The sequence below is a fragment of the Amblyomma mixtum genome, chromosome 6 (genome assembly GCF_055824585.1).
Source record: "Amblyomma mixtum isolate Tamu chromosome 6, ASM5582458v1, whole genome shotgun sequence".
In the NCBI taxonomy this organism is placed as follows: Eukaryota; Metazoa; Arthropoda; class Arachnida; order Ixodida; family Ixodidae; genus Amblyomma; species Amblyomma mixtum.
In genome coordinates this window covers 77,839,155-77,851,523 of record NC_143017.1, presented here as the reverse complement: position 1 = coordinate 77,851,523, position 12,369 = coordinate 77,839,155, and the positions used below count along the sequence as shown (strand labels likewise).

The window sequence follows — 12,369 nt, the reverse complement described above, 5'->3', positions numbered from 1 at the left end:
GCCGTGCGGCGCGCCGCCGCCCGTGATTGGTCAAGAGAGGTCGTGACGACACTTTGAGGACTGGAGAAGCTGCCGATGCGGATCCGGCGCTGCGTTGAGGGCAGATCGCAGCTTTCCCTGGGGTTGTAAAAGCGAATATGGTGACTATTTTTTTACTGACTTCCAAAGAAAAGTATCCTACAGTTTGTTCATTCCACGTATCACCTTAAACCAAGGCGCAAGCAAAAAATTCTACGCCTGCGCACAAGCATACGCCAGCGTGAAAGACGCGTATGCAGACCATGCGTAAAAGGTGCCAATACAACCTCGGCTCGTATTCTCGGAAAGGAAGGGGTGCGAACAATACTCAAGTCAATTACCACCACCCGACGCCTCCTGGCTCGCCCGAAAGAGCGTCATCCTAAGGAAAAGGAGCAAAGCGCTGTGTAGAAAAAATCCTGTTCTCAGTACCCGGCGTTGTAGGTCGGGGCAAGAAGGTATTTCAAGGAAACGAGAAGCAGCACAAAATTGATGTCAAAATGAGCGAAGCGCAGTGGCCAAGCACTGCGAGGCATGTGACCACAGGACAGTGACGCAATCATTGTGCGCTGGAAACCAAGCCAAATATGCCCACAAGGCTGCTGCTTCACTCGTGGCGCGTTTAGCAGAGGCCAGAAAATATTAATTGCTCCCTCGGAAACGTTCGCCCTTCTCAGATTTGCAGTTTAGGTTCAGTGAAGTGGTGGCTAACTATATGTGTGCTTAAAAGCCAAGCTAGATGCAACTCGCCCGCTGCCACAACATAATACCGAATAAGGTTGCGAAACATGGTGGTTTTTTTTTTTTTTGCAAAAACTTGGTTGGCATTTATTTCTTTATTAAATTTGCATCCGAAATCAGAACGTCGAACGCTGTCGAATGCTTTCATTTTAATCGCTTAGCTATAGATTAAACGAGATGCCGCATATGAAGAGCTTCGATGCTTGCTTGCTTTGCTTTATTGTGCTTTGCTTATTTCCTTGCTTGCTTGGACTCGTCGAACCGAGTATAAAATCACTAACTGAGCCTTGCTGAGCACGCCTCAGGTGGTCAGGCAGCACATAAGCTGAGGAGCATGTTTCTACAGAGAGCATATTAGGGACTAGCTCTGTATGTAGCCGCTCTTACGAAAGTGCTTCGAGCAGAGTACGCTTGCTTTGGTCGGCTTGAATTCTTCGTTACAGCAGCGAGCGCTTGCGCTGCGAGCTTATGGCGGGAAACAGTGGAAGACGACACAGTCGCGGCCGTAGTTGTTCGTGGACACGAACGCAGAGTAGTACCCTGCGTTGAACCTGATTCTCAAGATTGGCTGACACGCATTGTACGTCACAACGCACGCAGTACGAGGAACAACGCATTCAGCACAAGAAACAACGCGCGCTGAAAGCTCGCTTAGGTGCGCCGAAGTATCCCCGGCTCCTCAACATGACGTCACGTTGGCCGACATCCCTCTCCGCTTTTCTCCTCTCCTGCGGTCGCGCGGGGCGCGGGAGATTTAAACATCGCGCTTTCAATTGGTGATTGCGCCATTGTTTTAGCCAAAATCGAAAAAATAATTTCACAGACGTGATCAGCAATGACACTGCTTCAAAACACTAAAAAATTACCTGATTCGAAAACCGTCTCAGTATCCCTTTAACTAGGGCGTCCCTCTTAGCCCGAGTCTCATTGGGACATTAAAGCCCCTATAAACCATATATTCACAGAAATTCATATTTACACAAGCGTCGTAATCACACCTGAAAGAATGACAAAAATAAATCGTTGCATGGTTGGGGAACTGCGCAGAGAGTAGACACAAGGAACATTGAAAGACACACGCGGGCGCTGACTATCAACTGATTTTTATTTCGAAGTACTTCCGAGGAGACGTTTGCCCAATGTATTGCTTCCCGCAGGGCAAAGATACTCAACAGACGACACCGGAAGTACAAGAAACGTGGGGATTGCTGTGCGTTTGCCCACAGCCATGGTGCAGTTGTTGGTTATTGACTTTCCTGCAAAGTGAGGCCAGCTGATAGGGTGCGGAAAAAACCGCGTCAATGTCTGCCCGTTTGTCAACTTCCTTCAAACCGTGGCTGACATTGTGCAGATGAGGCAAAACGAAAACTATTTTGCGGCCACTCTCTTTAGGGGCAGGTAGATGTTTCCTGTACTTCGAAATAAAAATAAGTTTATAGTCAGCGCCCGTGTGCGTCTTTGAATGCTCCTTGAGTCTCGTTCCTGCGCTGTTTCCTAACCATGCGAAAGAACCAATTAGCCCGCCAATATGCTCTTAAAAATCAAGTTAATCTGTCATGGTGGCATGTGTGGCGCAAATTTACATCTAAATGGGTGACCTCTTTTGCGTCTAAACTCTGCAGAGAAATTTACGAAGTCTACTTTATAAAGAAAGAAATTTGCTGTTGTGTCAACAAAACATTACTCTTGCTAACCATGTAAAGAGGCCACCTATCTAGATAGGACTTTTGCCACAGACACCAGCATTCCCGGATAATGCGACGCATTTTTCGTCCTTCTTTCAGGTGTGATTACGATGCTTGAACAAAAATGACATTCTGTTAAGTAAAATCGAATTGAACTTCGGCGCACTGTTCTGTTTGTCGTATGGGTTATGGTGGTTTAGTGTCCCAAAGCGACTCAGGTGCCATAGTTAAGGGCTCTGGAAATATCGACCGCCTGGGGTTTAATTAACATGAACTGGCATCGCACAGTACACGGGCCTCTAGAATATCGCCTCTATCGAAATTCGACCGACACGGCCAAGATCGAATCGGCGACTTTCTTGTGAGCCGCCAAGCGCCATAGCCACTAAGCCACCGCAGCGACTTGTCGTGTTTTTAAAGCGAAAGCTTTACTACTTGCATTTTCAGCCTTTGCCGTGGCGCGGTGGTGCCACCATTGACCTTTAGTTGACCTCTGTGTGACGTCATATGTGACATCACGCCGAAGAGAAGGGCGACCGCAATAAATTTATCAGCAATAAAGTTTTTTCCATCCATCCATCCAGGGCGACCGACTCGCGCCGTCGCAAGCCGCGACGGTGCCACCACCGGCGTGTAACTCCTGCGCTCTCCGCTAGGAGCGCAACAGGTGCTTTGTGACGTCACGCCGAAGAGAAGGGCGACCGACTCGCGCCGTCGCAAGCCGCGGCGGTGCCACCACCGGCGCCTAACTCCTGCGCTCTCCGCTAGGAGCGCAACAGGTGCTTTTATGACGTCACGCCGAAGAGAAGGGTGACCGACTCGCGTCGTCGCAAGGCGCGGCTGTGCCACCACCGGCGCCTAACTCCTGCGCTCTCCGCTAAGAGCGCGATTGTGGCGTTACGCTGAAGAGAGATTAGGCTCGACTCACGTCGCTAGAAAGCAGTAGCTGTGCCAACCACCAGCGGCTTAACATTGCTTAGCGATCTCGCGCCGTCCGTGTGCGACGGCGGTGCACATGAACGGCGGCCTGACTGGACTGGATTGTACTGGACTGGATTGGATTGGATTAGATTAGGTTAGATTACATTAGATTGGATTGGATTGCATTGGATTGGATTGGATTGTATAACAGATGCATCGCCACAAGTCTAACCACAAGCACCATCACCAGCTACACTACCAGCTGAATCATGGCGTAGGTATACGGATATTGCTTTCGCAATTACCGGGCTTAACCAAGCTAAGCCACAGCGATTTTTTTTTTGTTTCCTTCCTAAGTGCCCTTTTCCTTCTGCGCTATTCAATTATGCATTCTGATTTGGTAAGCTGGACGCCGAAAAATTAAACACGAGTACCACCGCCAGTGACCACTTTCGCAGGTAAACTGCGCTGACTCCAATAATTTTTTTTTCTGGAGATCACTGAAGCTAGGTCATATCGTAATTCATTTCCAAACGGTGACCGCAGAGACTTTTTCATTATTGATGTGACGAATTTCAGTCGAGTCACTGGAGAACAAGGCGTTCCGTTTCAAATCCGATTTTCTCAGCAATACATGTGTGCTTTGCAGCCGTACAAACGTCAACATAGTCACAAAGAGCCTAAACACTAATTTTTACTGAGAATAAAAACAGGCTGTATTTGCCGTCAGCGGTCTCTTTAAGATGATCATTATGATATATTTTTACGGCGCAAGGGCATCTGTGGCCGAAGAGAGCCATGGCAAAAGGCGTTTTTAATCTACTCAAGGCGGGGTCAGAAACCTATTACCCAAAGCATTGCCCTTAAGAAGCCGAACATCAGGCTTGAGGAAAGCTTGCACCCATATTATCGGTATGTGACCGGTGCCACTGAGAATCGAGCCCCGTCCTTCCCGCTTGCGAGGCGGATGGTCAAACCCCTAGGCCACCTATGCGGCACGTATTCTTTAAGACCATTGAGGATTTGGTGTAGTGTGGTCGGCGTTTGTGGGCAATATGTGTAGGGGCAGATGAGCCTTTCATGAATTCTTCTTCAGTATGCCAAGTAATATTAGAGACGCCTGATAAGCGCTGTTTACTTGTAGCATACCAAGATGTTCTCGATAACTTTTATTCTTTGTCCGTGTGTGCCACGCATCAGAACCTACGAGGGAGACGTTCGAGAGAGGCGAAATGCTAAAGACCAGTGTACTGTGTGATGTCAGTGCACGTTAAAGAACCCCAGGTGGTCGAAACTATTCCGGAGCCCTCCACTACGGCACCTCTTCCTTCCTTTCTTCCTCTCAGTCAGTCCTTTATCTCTTCCCTTACGGCGCGGTTCAGGTGTCCACCGAATTGTGAGACAGATACCATGCCTTTGATTTACTGTTATTTATTCAATAAATAAATAAATAAATAAAAAATAAATAAATAAATAAATAAATAAATAAATAAATAAATAAATAAATAAATAAATAAATAAATAAATCCGGCCAGGATAAAGTTTCACATTCTGCTGCATTTTTTTCACAGTAAATGTCTGTCCAGCGCTTACCGAGGTTATCCAGACCGCACAGCTGACCGGCAGCGAGCAGACTGGACTCGGCCTCCTGCTTCTTCTGGATGGACGCCTCCTCAGCCAGTATCTGCCGCCGCATGGTGACGAGGCCGCAGCGGTCGCAGGAGCAGTACCGGTGCGGGCAGACCCTCTTGTGTCCCTTGAGCACCACGCGCACGCCGTGGTTGCGACACCGAGAGCACGTCTTGCCGGAGAAAGCAGCTCCAGTGGAACTCATGACGAGAATGCGTCCACGAAGGCTTACGCGTATTTCCTGCATGCGGTGCAATGCCGAATTTCAGCTAACCGATATTCCGTGTGGGAGTTGCCGAGTTCAGTGAATTGTATAATCAAACAAGGAGAGAATAAAGTCCAATATAAAATAGAGGTTACGTGTGCTTTCTTGGCAATTAAAGCGTACTGAAGTTTTGTTTGACATTTTATTCCTCAGTCGAGTATCTTTCTTTATAGATAAGTATAGCTATTGATGACAGATTTTCATCGAATGCACCGTGTTTGATGCGCAGCTTTGATGCGCAAACACCATCTTTACAAGCACCAGGCGGCAAGGGAACAACATCACTCCCATTACTATTTTTTAAAATCCTTGTTAACCTCCTTGTCTCTCTTTTGCTGCTTCCAGTTCGTGGTACTCGCGAAGTAGCTTCACTTTCAAGATGTTCTAGTTCCACAATTTTTATTTCAAGCCGTGCGGCGCAATGGGGGATTTAAATTTAAATATATTTAATAATAAGACGATCCCTCGCAATAGAATATATAGCTGATTTGCTTCTATGCTCGCTGCACTTCAGAAATTTACTCGGTTAGGTGATGCATCTTTGCGATAAATGTCTGGTAATCATTAAGCGATGTAAACTAACTCTCAACAAGTTCACTGATCACATTGACCCTTACACGCTCGAACTTCGGGGAAATTAAAATGATGAACTATTTCTAAATATAAAATGTTCATTTATGTTGAAAATTTAGAACCGTGCCTTTGTTAATGGAAATGTTTTACTGAACACCGACTTTGCAGCCATCCTAGAGTGTAGGGCACTAGGCAAAGACACTACTTGTTGCATGTGGGAGAACATGAAACGTTTGATATCAACATTAATGTCACATCTCTCATCACCCGCGGTGATTTTTTAATAACAATTTTCAAATCTTGTTTGTTTTCCTTGCCGAATCGCGATGTGGTCGATGCGGTCAAATTTGGCTCTGCTTACAGTAATACACAACGCAACGCAGACAACGCAGTCCTTGCGCAGGAAAGTTTAAGAGCCTTTTGAACCTATTCATATGTAGGACACTAGGCATGTAAGGGATACCTATAGGCTAGAAGAGAAAGTTGATAAAAATAGTCAAGATGTGTTTTAAATACTGTAACTATCTTGGAGGAGGCAAGCAGGGCGGATTAAATCGCTGTTTTCATCCTCGGACCACATACACCACGCAACGGAGCTGCACCATACGGGATTATGACAAAGAGCTTACGGTCTGTTTGGCGCCTGTTTCGGTGCCCGGTTACTCAGAGGACGAAGCCAGCGATTGTTTTCGCCGTGTGGCTCCCCCGTTGACCAACAGTGCAAACCCCAAGAGCAACCCCATATATGTCACTGACTCCTCAGGCATGGGACCACTGCACAAGACGCGCACGAAAAACAAGTGATAACCTTCACGTTTTCCTTCACGCGGACTACTGATGCTACTAGGTGCCGAAACGTAAAACAACAAAGTAATTACCCAGCGCCTATCTCCTAGACACAACAAAGTCCAATACTCGTAACCCGTGATTATTCCAGAGAGCACCAAGGTCAACGAGAGTTCGGAAATGATGATCTACTATGTCAGCCTGTTCAATGTTCACCGTTAATCATGGCCAAAAAGAAGAAACAGCCATGAGCAATTATAATAATTGCAGCGATTAAAGGAGCATTGGTAAGGCTCTACACTTTCGTCAAGTCTTCGGGAAGAAGCGACCAGAAAGAAAAATGACAGCTATAGATCAGTCAGATTGCACCGAAGCAAGACGCCTTGCAGGGAACGCGGCGCGCATGTCTCGCACAGCATGGTGTAACGGCGTTCAGCACAACACCTAATTTGGTGAATTCCGCGACGGGGCTCATAATTACGCGCCAGACAGAGCGAGCAGGGGACTTCTTTCAAAATAAGCGGGTGGAGCGGTGCCGTCTGCGAGGAATGGCGAAACCACGAACGAATCAGCGTTCAGGTATGATACAAGCTTTGATAGATGAATCGATATCGGCTGCCACAGGTTCGCTTGTTGGCAGCCGGCTTTGTTAATGGGGATTACGAGCAAGGGGTAGGGCCCCGCTGAAGAGACCTTCAAGCTGCTCTCTAAGCGGACTCAAGAGGGCATATAAATAGAATCCAGCAACACTACACAGTCACCTCTTGAGCTCCGTTCTGTTCAGAAGCAGCAGTCTTCTCCAGACGTCGTCATGAAGTTCGCCGTAAGTATCGTCTCTCGCTTGACTTGTACGGGACACGCCGGAGTTCCAGGGAGAAAAGTATGTCAAGCTGTGGGCTGCTGCGGTGATAGTGAAATTTCGTTTTGCCTGCACATAGTGCAACGATAGCTGCGGAAGGTTTCAGCGCGTCAACGCGATAGCGTTAAGGACACCGTGTCGCAGAAAAGCCGGCGTCGCCGTCGACATCGGCGTCTGCTTCGTTGGCCAAGAGTGAAAAATTCACGAAACAATTTTCAGAGAAGCATCCTAGGTGCGCCACCAGAACAATCCAATAGAACAGAATGGATACGGCGTTTTGTTTGTCTATAACGTGTGAAAAGTCTTCGAAGATCTGCTCTGAGTTTACTGTGGGCTTTAGGATAACCGTTTTGTAAAAAGAAAAAAGTACACAAATTTTGGTAGTGAAATTATTTTTATAAGGCCGTCTGCGAAATATGCTTTAGCTGGTAGTGCAGGTAACAGCTGGCGTAGCGTTGCAAACATGTTGACTCATAAAACCGTTCAGTCCAGGCCTGTGATGATTCATTTTAATTAACTGTAATGAACAACTAATGTCTTGTTAAGAATAGGGATCGGATATTTACGTTATGGCATAAGGCAGCTCTGGATAACAGCCATTAAAAAGTTGGGCATCTTCACTCCTAGACAGCTTGGGCAACCCTTTTGATGCGCCAAACTTCTTTTAAACGACGTGGCGTTGCCGTTCGCGCTAAGCCGAAAGTCCGGCAGCTTGCTATGGGGCGTTAGTGTTGTGAACGCTATTACATTTGGCGTTTATAAACATCAGCGGCGCGTACAAAAACGCAAACAGAAAGCTCCTATTTAAATAAGAAGAAATCGGTGTTAAGACAATAGGGTTGCCAAGAAAAATGTGCCGGGATAATAAAGTTAGAACTGCGTGAAAAAGGATGAGCGCTGTGGCTAAAGCCGATACTGAAAAGAGGTGAACATGTGGTTGTCCGATTTTATTGCTGCAGATGTGCATGATTTGTTCACAGAAAGAAGGCTACATTGAAGTTATAATACAGCCTTTTGTATTAACTAGGTGGAGTTGTTGTAGAAGAGGCTTCTGTGTTTGATGTATGCAGCTGATAATTATTAGTTGATACCTAAAGAGATATGCAATCATTCACGATTCAGCGGTGCAATTTTTGTGATGCGTTACTCAGCGAAACGTAAAGGGTGTTTGATGTATATGCAAGTAATATTTGCCGTTTTCCTTTCGAACATTTCTATTTCTATTACGGAAAGCGAAAGAAGAGTTCGAACTTGGAGCCTTGATCCATATTCGGTTTCCGACTGTACGTATAGCGCCTTGGCTACATTTCAGAAAGCTAAAGTGGCAGCCTAGGTTTTAACTTTGGCACAGATACATAATCCTTGATTATTATAAACAATACCGCTCATCAGATACAAAAGATACAAGGTCAAGAGAATAAATTAGAGACTACCGATACGTGGCCGTACAGATTAAAAAGTCCGCGTTGCATGTGAGGCAGCAATTACTGGCTACTAAGACAAGACAGAAGGTAAATATGGCAGTAATTAATGATGGGGCATCATGAGGGTGTACTAATTATGATATGCTAAGAGGAATCACGAAAAGTCTTGGTGCCAGGATTAGAAACCCCGCCAAGTTTCAAAGGGGCTCTCTTAACTCCCAACGTTGCAGAAAACAATGTTCATAGCTCTTTTCTAAATTAGGCCAAAATCAACATTTAATTATTAATAGTTCTTGCTGTTGTAGCCATTGCTTTATGCAAAATGTTGCAATATGCGCCTGAATTGCAAATGAAGCTTTAGAAATTTCGCGCCTCTGAAGCGGTGTCACTTTTCAATCTTTGCGGGCCCATTTACTTTTGTTTTTTTTTGTTTACATTTTAGGACAAACGATCATATGATGACATGGAAAAGTGGTCAGTTCACCAAGTCGGCATCAGGGAAAAGTCGGCAAATTATGTCACTGAAACCTACCGCTGTACAACAGTTATTTTTTTTTACGAGGACCTGAACTATGAAAAGCAGGAGGTCTTTTAAAAGACCTCAATTCAAATCAATTCAATTCTCTTGAAGACCACCATAAAATACTTTAGATCCGGTGGCTGCGCCTGCTGCCATGCTTGAGAGGCATCTTAGGACACTCGGCCCGTAAGAACGCGAGACACTGAAATGAGAACAACAATCTTTGTACGTACGAACCTCGCAGAGCAGCGATTCCCGCACAAAGGCGAGGATACCTTTCGTAAACAGTCCGCTTGCAGCCCAGCTGGCTCATAGTCTTAAATCAGCTCAAAACAACACTTTGAAATGTTTCTAAATGCGTTTGTAAGCTTTTATTAACTGCGCTCTGCGTTGCCGGAAAGCTGTCGCCGACTTTTAAACTGTTTTATTGGATCCTGCATTTCCTTCTTACTGTAACAATTTTTTTTTTGCTTAAAGCTGCTGAAGAGGGAATGCTTCTTGAAGCGTTCAGCACTTATTTAGTCACGCTAATGCCTTGTGGCATGAACAACCAGTCTGCTAGGGTCTAAACGTGAATTTTTCAGTTTTGCAAAAGATACGAAATGACCGCAGATAGATCCGACAAAATCACCCTGTTCTTCTAGCGGTGGCCATTGAAGCAGTTGAAGGCACCACTGCTGAGAGAAAAATAAGCTGTCCTTATTCGTTAGTAAAGAGCGCAGAGTCACATCGGGACTCACAAGCATGAAGCGGGGGCGGCAGTGTAACGCTGGGGTCTTAGTTGCAGGGCTGATCTTGGCACCGTTTCCTACTGTTGGCGCTCTCGTTAATGAAGTGCTTTTCTAGGCTCGATAGCGAACGCTGCAAACGATATTTCTCAAAATTGTGACGTTTGTAGCACGTCCTTCGAAATGGTCATGTAGGGAGATTTTCCACCCCAAAACACTATAATCTATTTACTACGCTTGAAGCGTCATGCACAAATTTAAAGAAAAAATGTAAGTGTTTGATGTCTGGAGTACTCCTCATAAGACAAACCCTGCTCTGTGCCCTTTCTCTTTTGCCTTTTGTATTCCGCCAGTGTGCGTAAACATGCAGAAATTTAAAGAAAAAATGTAAGTGTTAGATGTCTGGAGTACTACTCATAAGACAAATTCTGCTGTTCTGATGTTACGACTGCAGGAAATTTTTGCACGTGCCTGCAACAAACACCACTCACATTTTGCGCTGTAAACCTCTACAGTTGTTTTTTTTTAAAGCATACATGAACTTTGCAGGCGCAAAAAAGAAAAGAACAATTGCAAGCGCTACCTCAAAGGGTTAAAACGGCTAAGGGTGTTCACTTCAATATCTGCAGTTTATCCCTAGGCTGGAGATTACAGGTACAACCGCGGTATTCACATTTTGAAAGGAACGAAAGATAGTAGTGCCCCTGCACAGGTAACAGTAGCGTCAATGACAACAAACTAAAGCACACCGCGCGCATTGTTAGTGATGGTTAGCAGAAGCTCTTGACGGCCTGTCAATTTATTAATCATACTCGACTCTCCCAGCACATGCGCATCCAACGATGGATGCTGTGTTCATCAGAAGAAGGCGCTGCAGGCATTAGAAACCAATATAGTGACCTTTTTTGATACTAGTGGAACTGTCTCAATTGTGATTCTTGTTTTGCTGTGTGAACACAGGCCTTGACACGTAACGCACGCTTGCGTGCTTGTTGAGCCATTCGAAATAAAGCGAAACGTAACACGGGACCCTTTCTACAATAAAACTGAAGAAGTTCTATACACGACTTGATAATCAAAATTTGCTACGGCGCAGGCCCTCCTGATCACCTTGGGCCTGTTGGTCGCTACGGCATCGGCCACTTTCGTGGTTGGCTACGGCCTCAGCGGATATGGCGGACTCGGATTTGGTGGACTCGGCTACGGTCTCGGATCCTATGGCGGCAGCTACGGCGGCTACGGAGGCTACGGAAGCTACCCTGCCTATGCAGTCTACCCTGCGTACGGAGGTTATCGGCGATACGGATACGGATACTACGGATAAATAAACGACGCCGTGAAATGTTAAGTGTGTGCTTCAGCGCAGTTGTTGGAGCGAACTACGGGCCTAGATTTTGTGTTAAGCCCGAAGCCTGGACTAGCGAGTGAGTGAAGGAAAGAAGGAGAAAACGGTTGCAGTGACTGGAGGAAGTAGAGTTATTAGAGTAACTTTAGCTTTTTTTTTTCTTGCAATACGCAGGTGATTCCAAAATCTGCACTTCACATAAATATTGTTGCTTTGCCTGCGCGGCTATTATTTGCCTGTGTGGAGTCAGATCATGTGCGACTTGGCTGCAGTGTTTACCTGGAGAGGAAATCAAAGGTTTCCGTGCTCGGTTTTGATTAAACCTATCCAGCGTGTCTGACGCTACAAACACTACAATCACACAGCAAGTAATATTGAAGAGCAATTGGAAATCTCATACGATGACACTTGTGCGCTCGGTAATTATGGCAGCTAAGAACTCACACCAGATTACCGGCTGGACCGCAACCCCCACTTGCGAACAACTGCGTTAATAAGGCCGTCAATAAATAAACACCGGCTCGTTCGGCTTAACAACGCCTGTACCGATCACGAAGTCAAGAAACTGCAACGTAACCGTTTACCGAAGGACAGATGAGAGAGGAGAATAAGGCATTGTTGTATGGCACCAACTTCATTCTATCCCAGTCCATTGTTGCAGCTTAAGCGAACATTAACGTACGCTACCGCGCTATCGTTTTACCGCCTTCATTGCTGCTACGCATTCAAAGGGCTTGAAGCGGCGGGTAATCACCAGCGTCCTTATGCGTCAAAACATCGCGGCCGCACCCGATCATTAGCGTGGATGGTAGCGCTCTGGCGCTTTCTGTAGGCAATGAGCGGAAAGCAGCGCCCTGTGCAGTTTATCGAAGTTC

General features: G+C 46.0%; 1 long non-coding RNA gene across 1 annotated transcript; it reads left to right on the top strand.

Moving 5' to 3' along the window:
- Nucleotides 1-7,397: 7,397 nt before the first annotated feature.
- Nucleotides 7,398-11,473, top strand: LOC149339462 (uncharacterized). Its single transcript, XR_016283802.1, has 2 exons — nt 7,398-7,441; nt 11,246-11,473. It is a non-coding gene; the product is annotated as an uncharacterized LOC149339462 (long non-coding RNA).
- Nucleotides 11,474-12,369: the final 896 nt, after the last annotated feature.